General features: G+C 38.5%; 1 long non-coding RNA gene across 2 annotated transcripts in view; it reads left to right on the top strand.

Annotated features, from left to right (window-relative positions):
• Positions 1 to 15,634, top strand: part of LOC122231891 — a 40,277-nt gene that overhangs the window by 13,651 nt on the left and 10,992 nt on the right. The window contains exons 2-3 of one of the 2 annotated variants that reach the window (XR_006209176.1): positions 2,676 to 3,056; positions 9,178 to 9,234. This is a non-coding gene — a long non-coding RNA (uncharacterized LOC122231891). The remainder of the gene's footprint in view (positions 1 to 2,675; positions 3,057 to 9,177; positions 9,235 to 15,634) is intronic. The other variant, XR_006209178.1, reaches the window with a different exon arrangement.

The following is a 15,634-nucleotide window of genomic DNA, read 5'->3' as shown; positions in this document are numbered from 1 at the left end:
GGGGGCGTGAAAACACAACTGGGTTCTAAAATACCACCAGGAATATTGGGAGAAATAGCAAATGTGTTCAAATCACTCTTTTCATGAGAAGTCTGTACATTTAATGATGTCAACTTTGATAATGTGGAGAGGTCAGTAGTCTCACCAGATCTGGTGAGGTCAGAGTGCTCAGCTGAGATTAAGATGCTGTATTGCATCTTTTCAATACTCGTAACCGCAGGTATTTAGTTTTGCTGAGTGAGGTTTTCAAATTTGGGGTCAGTCTCGCTAAAGTTTGCTGCTGTTCCTGCTGCTGTAGCAAATGACTACAGACTTGGTGACTTCAAATAGAACAGATATGGTATCTTATTGTTCTGGGCGTCAGAAGTTTAAAATTGGTTGGCAGGGCTGTATTAATTGTGTCTGGAGGACAGTCTGTTTCCTCGCCTTTTCCAATTGCCAGATGCCAGCAATGGCGACATTCCAACCTCTGCTCTGTCACCACATCTCCTCTCCCTTTGTTGTATCCCGTTCTCTGATTGACACTCCTGCTTCCCTCTCGTGATTACATTGAGCCCGTCTGAATAATGCAGAAATACTCTTAAAATCCTCTCCTTAGATAGATCTGCTAAGTGCCTTTTGCCATGTAAAAATAACATATTCACAGGTTGTGGGATTAGGACACGGACACTTGGGGGCAGGTTATTCAGTCTACCACAGGGAGGTAGGCAGAGAACAAGAGGTTCCTCTTTCTTTGTGTTTCTTTCATTCATCACTTAGTTTTCATTCTAAACACCTGTTGAACAATAGTTTGAAATAATCATTTAAATGAGGGATCTAAATTCAAATTCATCGAAACAGAAAGCAGAAATGGTGGCTGTTGGAGCTGCGAGGACGAATAATAGGGAGTTGCTATTCAATGGGAATACAGTTTGGGTCATGCAAGATAAAGTTCTAGAGATATGATATATTGTATTGGGCTTACTGTTAACAATATTCTGCTGTGCACTTAAAATGTTTTTGAATAAATCTCATGTGTTGTTGTTGTTTGGTTGTTTTCTTTCTTTTTCTTTCTTGTCTTTTTCTTTTTTGGCTACAATAGTCATAATAAAAGGGCACCAAATTAATGGCCTGTTCAGCACACTCACATGTCTTAGCCTGGAGCAGGAATAATGAGTTCCTTGAACAATGCCCTAGTTCAATGCCCTAGTTATTTGACCCGAGCTGTGACTTCTTTGGTCTCTCAACCCCACTGTCTAAGGTTCTACTGATTAGAAGGATACCATGTCAGGAAGCATAATTCTATAACTTTCCAGTGCTGCAGGAATCACAAGGTCTCTCAATTCTTTGGATTCATTGGCTCTTAGGTCCTAGCTTTGTCTGAGTACTTGACATTCAAGCTACTTTGGTTTCTATCAGACAAAGCTTCCAGTGAGGCAGTCTTGCAGTTTCTTTGGGGTTCCTAAGGGCCTTGTGAATGTTCAGCATTACCCAGGTAAACAGTGTTCATTTTGGTTTATTTGTAATTATCTGCCACTAGCATCTGTCAGCTCAACATCTAACTCAGCATCTCTTAGGTTCAACCATTAATACCGTTGTCAATAATGGTGATTATTATGATTCTTACTTGTCTTATGGCTTAGAAAAGACAAACAAGAGAGCTGCTTTTAAAGATTCTCTCAGAGCCTTTCTAAGTAGGGTAACACATTTAGTTTACCCAGAACAGTACCAGCTTACAGTTGTTTCCTTAGAATAATTAGAATTATTTATTTCCCTTTTTACCCTCTAAAGGATCCAGGGTGATGGGAAGTTATATGGTCACCTACTGATCAGTCTACTCACACTATTTGTAAATAAGGAAGAATTTATGATTAGAGCATGAAAAGTAGTACAGAGAAACTTCAATCTGGTAGTATTTGCACTCTGAAGTCTTTGAAATTCTATTGTGCTCAAAAATAGCCTGATTCTTTAACTGACTTCAAGGGCCAGAACTACCTGAATCTAATATATCAAGCGAAACCCTCAATCAGTTGCCTCTATTTGACCTCAGCACAAACAGCCCCTCCACACCCCAACCATTGCCAACGTAAGTAATTCAGTAAAATTTTAGTTCACGCTGTGATGTGTCCTGAGGAGCCTTAAAATTCATGACTGACCAACCAACCAACCTCTTGATAATTTTAAATTTGATTTTATTTAGTTTAATTGTCTCATAATAGTTGTTTGTTAGGCAAAGACATAAAACCAAATAATTTAAATCATTCGGTGACAGGAGACTCTAATAATTTGGTTTGACCTCAAGAAGATTTTGAAATCAGTTCTGTCGTCTTTTCCTCCATTAAAAAACTATTGGTCCTTTAAAAAATTTTTTTTAATGTTTCTTCATTTCTGAGAGAGCGAGAGAGCACAAGCTGGGGAGGAGCAGAGAGAGAGAGACAGAGACAGAGAAAGAGAGAGAAGGAGACACAGAATCCGAAGCAGGCTCCTGGCTCCGACCTGTTAACACAAAGCCTGATGCAGGGCTCGAACTCACAAACCGTGAGATTGTGACCTGAGCCGGAGTCGGAAGCTCAACCGACTGAGCCACCCAGGCGCCCCAAAACTGCTGGTCTTTTTAAAAGCATTTTACAAACTACCGACAAAACAGAGCTTCACGCTTATTCACTTTTAATTGTTTCATGTTGATTTCTTTCCAGAAAGGAGAATCTACAGTAAAGTCTACTACTTGAACAATTCCTTAAGGGAGACACTTTAGAGGAATTTATCAGAGACGTTCCGAGTCACTTGATGGAAGTCACTGAAGTGTGACTGGGGTCCCGTCTGAGAGGAGTTTGCTTATAAGCAAGCCGTGGCTGTCTTGTTTCATCCATGAAACTCGGGGTGTCCGACGCTTCTCAGCCACCTCAGCTCTGCTCAGTCCACTATATGCTGCATCCTTCACTCTGTCAACCAGTTTCTCAAAGAGTAACTCTACTGTCTCGTTCTCGGCGGCACCACGTGTGAATAGTTGTCCTGGACCTTCTCAGATGCTGTGGCACGGGCTCTCCGTGGGATCTGCTTGGCTCTGACCGTGGCATGTGAGTATCTAGAAGTACGGAATTGATGCCCCGTGAGCCAGCCTTTGGCCAGTGGGGGACTCACCCTTCTGTCCCGTTGCTGGTGAATCCTGTGGGGGCATTCTACATCATTCCTCTTAGTGTCCCAGCAGGATCAAACTCCATTTACCCTCAGTGGTGATCTGCTTGAAAGTCAGACAGTTCAATTGACTTTTCCACCTTCGGTGTCTTAGTCTTCCCAGTATCTTATTCTGATTCCTTGGTATCAGTTCCCCAAATTAATGACTTATATATGAGTTTTTGTTCAAGGCTCTGCTTTCTGGGAGAAAACCAGGCCAAGGCATTCATTATCTATGTTTCTTTCCTGTTGTCTTCTTTTGTGTCTTACTAATTCTCCTCCTAGTTTGTTACCTTTTTCATTTTCCTTAAAGTCTTTTTCTTTCATTTTCATTTTGACTTCCATCATTTGGGATATGAAAATGATTCACAGCTATAAAAGGGTGACATAGGGATCCTTAAATGATGGAAGTGTTCTGCATCTTGACTGTGCTGGTGGGTACATAAACCTACAAGTGTGATAAAACTGAATAGAACTAAATACACACAAACACAAGCACAAGTGAAATTTGAATAAAATCTGTGGATTCCACCAACGTCATTATAATGGTTGTGATATTATATTACGGTCCCACCAGATATTATCATTGGAAGAAACTGGTAAAGCATACATGAGACCTCTCTATATTGGTACTTACAACTGCATGTGAATCTACAATTATCTCAAAATTTAAAAAGTTTAAAGAGAATACAACTTTGTTTTTCTTCAACAGCAGCCCCTTGCTTTACACACACATATGAACTGCATTCTTTTAGCAGGCTACTGACCAGTCAATACTTATATATACATTTTGTAATAGCATCTCACTTAAATTATGAACTCATATTCAAAAGTTTATTTGGCTTTTATCTAAACACCATCTATTAGGTTTCTTGCTTTAATCAATCTGGAATCTAGTAGAAAAAGTTACATGTTTTATATATGAAATTAAAAGAGTATTCCAATTGAATGCTTTTAATATTTATTAAGAAGGAAAGCATTCCTATGCTATTTAATATGTGATAACAGTGTATCTGTTGTAAAGGAAACTATAATATATGGTGAGTTTGAAACTTTTTATTTCCTTTTTGCTTGTTTTTCATAAGAACATCTGGGCTCAGTTAAACCCATTAGAATGTTTTTATTTGATTTAAAAAATTTTTAAAAAAATATTTATTTGTATTTGAGAGAGAGAGCAAAAGAGAGAAAGAGTGAGTGGGGAAGAGGCAGGGAGAGGGAAAGAGAGAGAATCCCAAGCAGGCTCTGTGTTCTCCGTGCAGAGCCTGATGCAAGGCTTGATCCTATGAACCGTGAAATCATGACCTGAGCTGAAATCAGGAGTTGGATGCTTAACCAATTGAGCCACCCAGGCGCTCCTAGAATCATTTTTAAATGGAAGATATCATTGACCATTTACATTAGCGGAAAAAAAGTGTCATCTATTTGGATCAGCTACCTACTTATTTCCTAAAAATCCAGAGACTAAATTAGTATTATGTAAAAATTATAAGCTGTTTTTTTCTCCTTAAACTAGTTAAGTATATGAATAATGCAAACATTCTACAGACAATGGCTTATGATTTTAAGGACTTTCTTTCTCTGGAATTATTTGTAGCATCCCAGGCCAACTTCAGGGATGGAAGAAATGAATAAAATAAATTGGCTTGGGGCTTTCTTTTGCTTGATCTGCTTAAAAGCAGGCCTGTTCTATTTTTCTGTAAATGCTCACCACTCTCCACCCAACACATGCCTAATCCACAAAGTTTGCATTTGTCTACATCATTCTCAAATGTTCTCTTTCCCTGTTTTAGTTACCCTTGGCCTATACCTTGACCTTCTGCTGCCCGTCTCAATAAATTCAGAACACAACCATTTACCTGCAGCAAACGGGAATGGTTCCCCCAGAAATATAGCATCCAATAAAAGCCAAAGCCAAAGGAAATAGAAAGGTGAGGTCGAGCATAATTTTCTCATCACAGTCTTTCCTGCCTTTTCCTTTTGGCCTCAGATACTGTGCTGACCTCTGTCTATTTTTATGGCTAGATTAATTCTGCTATTTCAATGAGTCTGAATTTTCAGAATCATATGGTGCAGATGACCTTAAGAGGTGCTAACCTCTAAAAGGATTATGTGAAAAAATGATAAAAAGATGAAAAAATGGAGAGTTGCAGACCACGAAAATACCTTAGAGATGATCTTACTCAACCTTCCAGGTTTATAGAGAGGAAGGGAGCGAAAGAACAGTTGAACGATGTTATGTTAAGCTGCTACCCTCCAACGGTGGCTGTCAAATGCTATAAGTCTTACATCAGCAGTATTGCAGGCCCAAAGCCAACTGTATCCCCAGCCAGCATATGTATAAGGAATCCTAGAATAAGTGCTAAATAATTCATATTGAAACCGGATTTTCTAATGCTGAAATTTTGAATATCTATCCACTGACAGCTGATTTTACCTTGTTACCAGGTCCCTGCTTTGTTCATTGTAATAATCAATGACTGGGTGACTTTTGCCCATTATATACATCAGATCCTTATTTCCCTGGGTGATGTCCTTTAGGATATTGGTCCTGACTTTCTCCCTTCTGGTCCTCTCCTATCACAAACTTCGCACAGCCTATGGAGGGACCCATGATTCTCATCCCTCATGGACAAATCATACTACTTGTCTCCAGACTCTTACACATCAGCCACCAACCAACTGCTTGGGGAGCCTGCTCTTCCAAGAAGGACTTCCTGCCTCTGTGGATCTGTATGGGGCCAGGACTAGCCCTCCTGGATGAGGATGTGGCTCTTCATTACCAGCTAAGGGGATTCCACAGATGATTTACAGTCTAGGGATATTTATTTACCTTTGATAAATTTATCTCTGGGTTTAGCTATCTGCCTGAAAGTTGTTTTCTATAATTTTCTAATAGGTCCCATTCTTCCCCACGTCATGTTCAATTTCAACCACAAAGCCCCATTTGGGGGACGGTGAGGGAGAAGGGATAAGAAAAGCTGGGATGTGAAAATGACACTTTCAAAATGAAGACAGAGAATGAAAGTTGTGGTGAAAACCCGACTATTGCTTCCTCCCAATGTGATTACTCTTTCTTAGCCCTGCACCTTCTGGTGCCTTGGTAATATTCAGCTCCCCAATATTTTCCTTAAGCACAATAACTATGACAGTATTTTTTGTGGTTGCTGATGTTTGCTTTCTAAAAATATCACACCATAGTTAGTGTTGTACAAGACATAAGAGGTACTTAAGAGATAACTGCCCTTTCTAACAGAGTTCTGTGGAATATAAATGAAAAAAAAAAAAGCTTTATTCTCAAGCATGATGCAAATGTAAAACCTCCTTACACAGAAGAGAGTAGACATAATGCAAACCAAGGAATGTTATAAATTTGAAAAGTAATTATTTTGTATATAGCACTTTTAATATTTGCTGTGGAGGAGGGTTAACAGAGATTTCCTATTTTTCTTTCACGCTACCTCTTTGTCTATAATTTTCTCTAGCTAATCAAAAGACAAAGGGAAAACGTTGTAAGGAAATAGTGGTACATACAGGAAAATGCAGCACATTTTTATTTTTATTTTAAAAGCTTGCCAGTCGGCAGATACATTTACACTGTCACATATAGAACAAAATATATTTATTATATATAAGCTACATTGACTTTCAACTCTTAAAAAGCCTGCCCGGTGAAAACACTAATTGGCAATGAGAAGGTACTGCAACTATATACACCAAGATGGATAACTATCACCAAACTAATGTTGAGCAAAGGAAGTGAGACAAAAAAGCAAACATTCTATACGATTCCATTTATGAGAGAGTCAAAATCACACCATGCTTACAAGGGTCTAGTGGTTGCCTTGTGGGTACGGATAATGCCCAGAAGGAGAGATGTGTCTCTGGAATTGTGAAAATGTCTGTTTTTGACCTGGGTGCTGGTTTCATGAGTGTGTTCGCTTTGTGAAAATCTGTTGAGCTATGCTCATGTAATATACACACAGGTGTCCCATGAGCTGTCTAGCTAGTTTGGCGTATGGTGTTCAAGTAGAATCCTGATTAATGGGCAGCGTGTGTTTGGTAACGTCATGCTACGTAACTCGGCTATATGGGAGTTCACCGAGTTAACTGCTTTAACCCCTACTGAAACTAAAGCAGACCAGTTGGGTACTTACTGGAAACAAGCAGATTGTGTGAATTCATGAATCGTTGTCTGAGCTGAGTGAATTATTTTAAATGAGTACAAACAACTTTGTGATAATCACAAAAATCCTTGCATTTTGAGTGGGATACTCAGATGTGGAAGGGAACTACAATCATTTCTAGTGGTTAACGGAAACCACCCTGTATGCTTCTAAATATTGCCAAACTCGCGTTGTGTTTTTTTGCATAACTTAATTGAAAGATAATTAAAGATAATGTGATAATTAAAAGCTATGAATACAATAGCTGCTTTGTGTGAAAAGGCAAATCTGACAATTAGTTCCCTTATCTAGGGCTGTGACTTTATGAGAATCATAGCATAGATACTGTTATAGAATGCCTTATGCAGCTCTTTGAGTAACTGGGAAAAAGTAAAACAATCTTTTCTGTTTTTTCCTTGTCCGTCTTTTTTCCCTACTGGTCAAAAGCAATAACAACAGCAACAATAATCCTCTCCCTAAAAAAAAGTAAAGAAAGAAGAAAAGAGAAAATGACTTATTTTTGTGGTTTTATAAATAAGGAAACAATACCAGTCAGCATAGCAGTCAAGAGCATTTTCCTTCTTTGAGATGCCTTTCAGTCTTACAAAGTGTAGCTTTAGTGCTCATATAAATGAAAGAGTCAAAGCAATGATTAATGCAAAAACTTTTTGCAGGCAGATATTCTATTACCATAGAAGAATATTGCCTAACGATGGAAAGCTTATACATTGTAAATTTAAGGTGAGCCACTGTCAAGTTTTTATCTTTAAATGAACCGTAATCTCAATGCCTGGGCCTCAAATAAGTCGTTGGCAATAAGTAAACTTTCAGAGTGCTGATGGAAAATATAATACTGAGATTACCCTCTGTGGTTGCTTTTCTGTAAGTGTTTCAGTAAAAAATAGATTTCTCAGGCAGACTTCTCCTAATCCAAAATTTCATTATGTATATTTCTACTGGCCAATCACCTACCATGTTAATATAATAATTTACATTTACAGAAGAATACAAGTTCAGCAGGGTAATTCTATTGGTGGGGCTGAGAGAAACTGTAAGGCAGTGGTGAAAATGGATGTGTGCAGCAAGAAGTAGCCTTAATTTTCACCTAAGCGGAGAGAATTAAATTCCTCATGTGATATATTATTTGTATTCTTTTTTTGGAGAAGATGGCCAATACAGAATTTGATTAAATGGTAAACCGTATTGAGGAGCACCTGGGTGGCTCAGTCGGTTAGGTGACCGACTTTTGATTTCATCTCAGGTCATGATCCCAGGGTCCTGGGATCGGGCCCCATGTTGGGCTCTGTGCTGGGTGTGGAGCCTACTTAAGACTTTCTCTCTCCCTCTGCCCTTGCCTGCTCCCCCCTAAAAGGAATTGTATCAAAAAACTACTCAGAACGACAAAAAAAGAACTCTGACAATGTGTTCTACTGGTGAATTTGTTATTTTTTAAAAGATTTTATTTCTTTAAGTAATCTCTACACCCAGTTTGGAGCTCGAATTTACAACCACAAGGTCAAGAGTCACATGCTTTACTGAGTCAGCCAGGAGCCCTTCTACAGGGGAATTCTGAAATGGGTGATATGAATGTTATTTCCAACTGCCCACTGTGTGGCCTTTTAGAGCTGAGGCAATTTCCGGATCTCAGATTGCTCATCTGTGACATTAGGACTCTGAACCAGATTGTCTGTGAGGTTCTCTTCGGCTCCAAAAGTCTAAAGTGCAATTTCACTATTTCCTTATTTTTAATTAATTTTAATGGAATACATGATTGACCACATGGAGTGGCTTACAACATGTTCTTTGGTAGCAAAGAAAACATTAAGTGTCTTTCTCTGCATTGCTATGATACCTTTTACAGGAGAGGATGGACAGAAGAGTATATGGTGGAAAGAAACATACCGTGTACTCAATCAAGGTGAGTGGTATTTTTAACAATTCAACTCTTCTGTTATGCCGTTGCCATCTGATTGTCTCTATGAATGAATGCACGTTATATATTGATGTATCATATTTAAAGCTCCCATGTATTCACTGTTTTCCCTTGACCAATTTAATGGTATTCTTAAAAAACACCTTATTGAAGTATGTATGATATACGTTAAACTACACTACTTTAAGTGTACAATTTGATAAGGTTTGGGCAAGTTCACTGTCTTGATTATGGTGATGGTTTCACAGCTGTAAACATATCTCAAAACTGGATCTCCTCTATCCTGACTTGATTCAGGATTCTTTCTACTATAACAATCTGTCTTATTGGTTCACCCAGTATACTTAATCTTGTAGGGTTTATTAAGAAAAATACTCAGTGTAACAAATTGACACAGGGAATGTAATACTCAGTGGACAAATCAGGGTTATCCACTTAAATTATTATATTTTTTATTCATTATTTGATTTATCCAACTTGACTTTTTCTTTCATTATGAGCCAGGAACTTCGCCGAGCATTAGAGATATTACCATGCTATTAATATGCTGGATGATAAAAAGTTGTAGTCTCTAAGACTTAATTGGAGATACAGTTAAGGAAGCAAGAGAGTGGGGATGTGATGTGAGAGAAACACAGGACGCTCTGGGGACAATGTGAAGGTCCGTATACAATCTCATGCATGAAGGAAGACTTCCGGGAGGACATGGTATCTGGAACCAAGTAGGATTTTTCCAAGGAACGAAGGAGTATGTGAGAGTGTTCCAGTAAGAAGAAACTGAATTTGCAAAGTCCCGCATAGGAGACAGAATTATGGAACTTGCGAGTAGCTTAACACAGTGCCCTGAGAGTTAAGGACATGGAGAGTTATCAGGACATGGAATATGCAGGCCCTGGTGGATTTTGTTAAAACACCAAATCCACTGGTCTGGAAATGGTGGAATTCAGATTTGGTTACAATAAAAGTCAAGTGGTCATTTGGAGAACTGTGGCTTGAATTTCGGTGATATGATTTTAGCCTAAATTAGATCAATGAAATTGCGAAGCAAACAAGTTTGAGAAGTAATTATGAGATACACATAGCAGGACTTCAAACAGAGAAGGTAGACGCTGATGAAAACAACAGTCAAGGCTACTTCCCAGGTTTGTGGTATGAACAAAGTGTTTGAACAGAATCACGATGTTGCTCACAGAATTAAGGCTTGTGGGGAAGAGGAAGGTTTGGTTTGTTTGATCTGTAGTGTACTCAAATTGGTGTACTCATGATTGGTGGATAATTAGATGTTTGGGTTTAAAGCTCAGTAAAGAGATCAGAGCTGGACTGACAATTTTTAAAATTGAGATATAATAGACATAAAACATTGAGTAAGTTTAAGGTGTACAAGGTTTTGATTTGATATTTACATATCGCAAGGTGATTACTACCTTAGCATTAGAGAACACCTTTATGACATCAATAATTATCATTTCTTTTTTTCTGGTGAGAACCATGAAGACCTAGTCTCTTAGTGACTCTGAAGTTTATAATACAGTATTATTGATTATAATCACCAAGCTGTGCCTCGATCTCCAGACTTATTTATCTAGTAGTTACAAATTTGTGCTCTTTTTAAGTTACGTGATTTTTAAAAAGTTTATTTATTGATTTTGAGAGAGCGGGGGGCAGGGGGAGAGAACACAAACAGGAGCAGTGACAGGAGGAGAGAGAGCCAAGCAGACTGTACTGTCGATGTGGAGCCCAGTGCGGGGCTTGAACTCACCAACTGTGAGATCATGACCTGAGCCGAAATCTAGGGTCGATCGCTTAAGTGACTGAGCCATCCATGCGCCCACAAGTTTGTACTCATCTCCCCAGTTCCCCTACCCCTGCCTCCTGGTTACCACCATTGCACTCTCTGTTTCTGAGTTTGGCTTTTTTAGATCCCACGGATAAGTGATAATCATTGCAGTCTGTGATTGAAGCCTTAAGGATAAGTTAAGTGCAGTGTAAAACCTCCTATAGTTACACATTTTTTCTTTCATACCTGGCTCTGAGTTTTCCAAATTTCACCTACTACATAAATATTATTATTCAGAAATATCTAGTTTGACGTCCTTACACTTTAAAACTTTCCAATCTTTTTTTTTAATTTTTTTTTAACATTTTATTTATTTCTGAGACAGAGAGAGACAGAGCATGAACAGGGGAGGGCCAGAGAGAGAGGGAGACACAGAATCAGAAACAGGCTCCAGGCTCTGAGCTGTCAGCACAGAGCCCGACGCGAGGCTCGAACTCACGGACCGCGAGATCATGACCTGAGCCGAAGTCGGCCGCTTAACCGACTGAGCCACCCAGGCGCCCCTAAACTTTCCAATCTTAAAAAACTTTGCCAAGGCCCTTGAATCTCTGCCCTTTTCCTTTAGGAAAAAGAAGATGCATTATGATTTATTTAAAAAACAAAAGACTAATGCAGGGAGTTAATCAAATTAATACTGAAGTTCCCATACAGTACAAAGTAAATGTGACTTTTATAGTCTGTGAAATAGAAAGCATGATTCAAATGAACTCTTTTTAGCTATGCGTGGTGACATTTACGTATAAGGTAAACAGATTTTTCCTCACCTTTGTTTCTAGATAGTAATATTTTAAGAGAAGGATTATTAATCTTCAAATAATACTACAGATAATGAAATAGCTTTATAAATCATGGATATTGATCTGAATAAGTCCTTCATCCAAGAGATTGAAAAGAAAAAATAGGATAAAGGAGCAGAACAATGCTAATGTTTTAGTTTTCATTTTTAGAAATGGCAAAGCCAGGCAATCAAATGAGGAAGATACATTTTCAATCATTTTTGTGAGCCTAAATATAACTTTACAAGAAAATTGGATTCTGGATGGCAGTATAAAAAAATGGGATATTGATATAAGTGTTTACGCTCTTATGAAGAAAGTACTTTTATTATGACACTTGATTATTTTTATGTGAACGTAAAACCCCGATGTAGTGATAACTGTTTTTCACGAAATAATGTGACAAAAATATTTCCATAAAAAAGAATATATGATTTTTAACCTAGTTTAGATACCGGTTTATATTGATTCTTTTATCTGTTATTCTATATAAAATATTTAAATACAATTTTGATCTTTGCTGCATGTGTTCCCTATTCTAAGGTAAGGGGATAGTTTTCTTTTTAAAATTCTGCAGTGTTTTGTGTCAGTTATTTTGAGCAATAAATCACCCCCCAATTTAGGGGCTCCAAACATAAAAAGTTAGTATCACACATGTGCCTACTTTGGTTTGATGGTTTTATGATTGGGCTGGGCTTGTCATGAGTCTGTGCCTGGATTCGTAGGAGCTCACTGGTCTGGGAGTACCTAGGCTGGGCCTACTTCCCTTTGCTCAGCTCCATATGGTTCCTCAGGCCCTAGAAAGCTAGCCCAGGTTTCTTTCTCATTACAGGCAGGGGTCCAAGAGAGACAGCAGAAATGAACCCTAAGGGCTAAGGCAGGTCACAGGGTCATTCTAAAGTCAGGTTGCACAGGGTGAGAGGGCATGGGTAGGGATAAAGAACAGGGGTCACTGTTTTGACATCAGTTGAACACATACTGTATGCTCTATTTATGTATTTGATAACAAGTTGTTCAAGAATTGAGAAGACGTTTTTTAAAAAGACAGCTATTTTGGGTAATGATGAAGACCTGAACCATTATTTTAATATTTTCATTATTTTTGGTTATTATGGTCGGCTGTAAATTATACAATGACTTTGAAATTTTTTTATAGGGAGACATAAAGACAAAAGAAAGAAATACATCGTTGTTTTCTAAATGCTATGTGAAATGCACTGTGGCAATCATGGGTGAAGAAACATCTAGCCTTTTCTGTGGGAGTCAGGGAATGTTTCCTATAGAAAGGAAGGTTTGATCTTCTGTTGACCAGATGAGCAGGGGTTCATCACATAGAAGGGGAAGGGCAGGGTGTTCCAGGCCAGGGAGGCATGAAGAACATGTTACGTACAGGGACCAACAACGAGTCAGTGTAGCAGGCAGTCAGGAGGAGAAGGCTGAGGTTGAAGTTGGAAAGTTCGTGGAGGCCAGATGGTGGGGAGGACTTTGGAGGCCCACTCAGGAATATGGACTTAGTTTGTGAGAATTATTAAAATCTGTGGATCTCTAAGACAATCAGACTCTGCTTTTGAAGGTCTTGTTACTTGTATCTACATTCAGAAAGCATGTCTTTCCTGATGATCCACGATGCTTTTCCTTTCTCCAAAGGATTTGCTAATTTGACTAGGGACTCTACGAAAGCGATTGGGCCATCTTCCACCTTTTTTCCTTTTCTTTTTCATAATCCTTAAAAAAGACAAAAAGTCAAGGGAGTATACTTCTATACATATTTTCAGAGTGTTTACTTTGGAGATCACAACATACCTCCTCATTGATTTGTAAAATAAATTACCTCACTGGATTTAGACTGGTAAACCAGTCATCTCTCTTCTACCCTAAATCTACTTTACTTTGCTAAGCTTAGCAGAGAAGCTGACAAGTGCTTCCCTATCTATACTCCCTTTGTAGTATATAATCTGTAGCCAAATGAAATTGCACCTATTTTTACCACTTTTTTAAAGCATGTAACTCTTTTAACAGCATAATAGGAGTGGAGTTTTGACCCAAGAAACCTAATCTATATGGTATGATGGGTGAATCTTTCTGACTCTGCAAGGATTCGGGCTAGAAACCTTAGAGTCTAGGCTAATTAGGTTATATTAAGTGTTGAGGGTCTTTTAGATATAAAGCCAGAGTGGATGTGATGGCCTGCTGAAGCATTGGAGATAAGCAAAGGCAAAGCTCATCAAGTTTGTGTTTGGCGAGAATTAGGAGAGTTCATTAGATGATCCAGTGAGAAGTAGAAATTGAAAGAAAGGATGGCTTCGGTTTCTAGCTTTCTAGTTCCAGATGCATGCACCTTGGAAGAGCATGTTTTCTAGTTTCGCAAGTATTCGTAACATCATCTATCTGCACAAAAGAAACTTCTGTACATATATCAGCATCAATGTCTTTCTGTTCTTGCAGTTCAATACCTAATACATGACAGCTTTTGAAGCTTCTGAGTTAAATCCACCATTTGAAAAGTTTTTTTCTGAAACGTTTCTCAAAAATATTTCCAAGTTGGGTTTTTTAAAAAAATATTCTTGGGGCGCCTGGGTGGCGCAGTCGGTTAAGCGTCCGACTTCAGCCAGGTCACGATCTCGCGGTCTGTGGGTTCGAGCCCCGCGTCGGGCTCTGGGCTGATGGCTCGGAGCCTGGAGCCTGTTTCCGATTCTGTGTCTCCCTCTCTCTCTGACCCTCCCCCGTTCATGCTCTGTCTCTCTCTGTCTCAAAAATAAATAAACGTTAAAAAAATTAAAAAAAAATATTCTGTGGTAACTAGGTTAGTACTTTTGGGGTTGACTTCCTTCAAGGCACTCTGTTTTCTGGTTCTTGATATGATCTTTGGTTACAAAGGGCACCTGCTCATCAGGTTCTGAAATATTGATAAGGAACACTGTCTAGCTGGTGAAGCACCAACCACCACTGGGCAAGTGTTTGATAGCTTGCTTCCTGCTCAATTCTCCATTCTGCAAATGTGTACTGGCTTTAAAGGTCAAGAATGGTACCACAGGGATTTTTGATTGCATTATTCTGATTTCTCAGCTATGAATCACTTTCTTTCCAAAGCTATAGAAGCAGAGGCTCTAGAATCAATTTAGTCATTACCCTTTATGATATTACCTCCACTCTGCCTGTCTGGCAAAATGCCTGCTATTGGCTGACATCGGGAAAGAGCTCTTCCGTTCTGCCTTAGAAGAGTGGGAAGGAGACAATCAAATAAAATAAACAAAATACAATGGGTTTCAAAGTACCCTTTTCTATTTTCTATTATTTGCCAATGACCAGTTTTCTAGAACACTGATCATACCTGCTTAAAAAGGTCACATCAGAACTCCTACACAATTTAACGTTAATTAATCAATCAATTTATTTATTAATAGCTATAGCATTGAAATATTTATTTACTTATTCAGGATAAATAATTTCTTTGCTTCTAAGAAAGTTGTATTTTATCATAGGAAATGTGTAATCCTAACTTAAAAACACAGAAACACACATTTGTGTATATGCCTGTGTATAATATAGTTATTCAAACTACTGGCATTCGTGATGGGCATTGAAGAGGGCACCTGTTGGGATGAGCACTGGGCGTTGTATGGAAGTCAATTTGACAATAAATGTCATATTAAAAAAACCAAACTACTGTCATTATTTATGTGATTTTAAAGACAGTAAGATAGATAGCCATTTTAATTGTTGCATTTTTAAAGTTTATTTATTTTGAGGGAGAGAGAGAGAGAGAGAGAGA

The sequence above is a fragment of the Panthera tigris genome, chromosome A1 (genome assembly GCF_018350195.1).
Source record: "Panthera tigris isolate Pti1 chromosome A1, P.tigris_Pti1_mat1.1, whole genome shotgun sequence".
Taxonomy (NCBI): domain Eukaryota; kingdom Metazoa; phylum Chordata; class Mammalia; order Carnivora; family Felidae; genus Panthera; species Panthera tigris.
The sequence above is the reverse complement of the archived record's forward strand: the minus strand, read 5'-3'. Positions and strand labels throughout refer to the sequence as shown.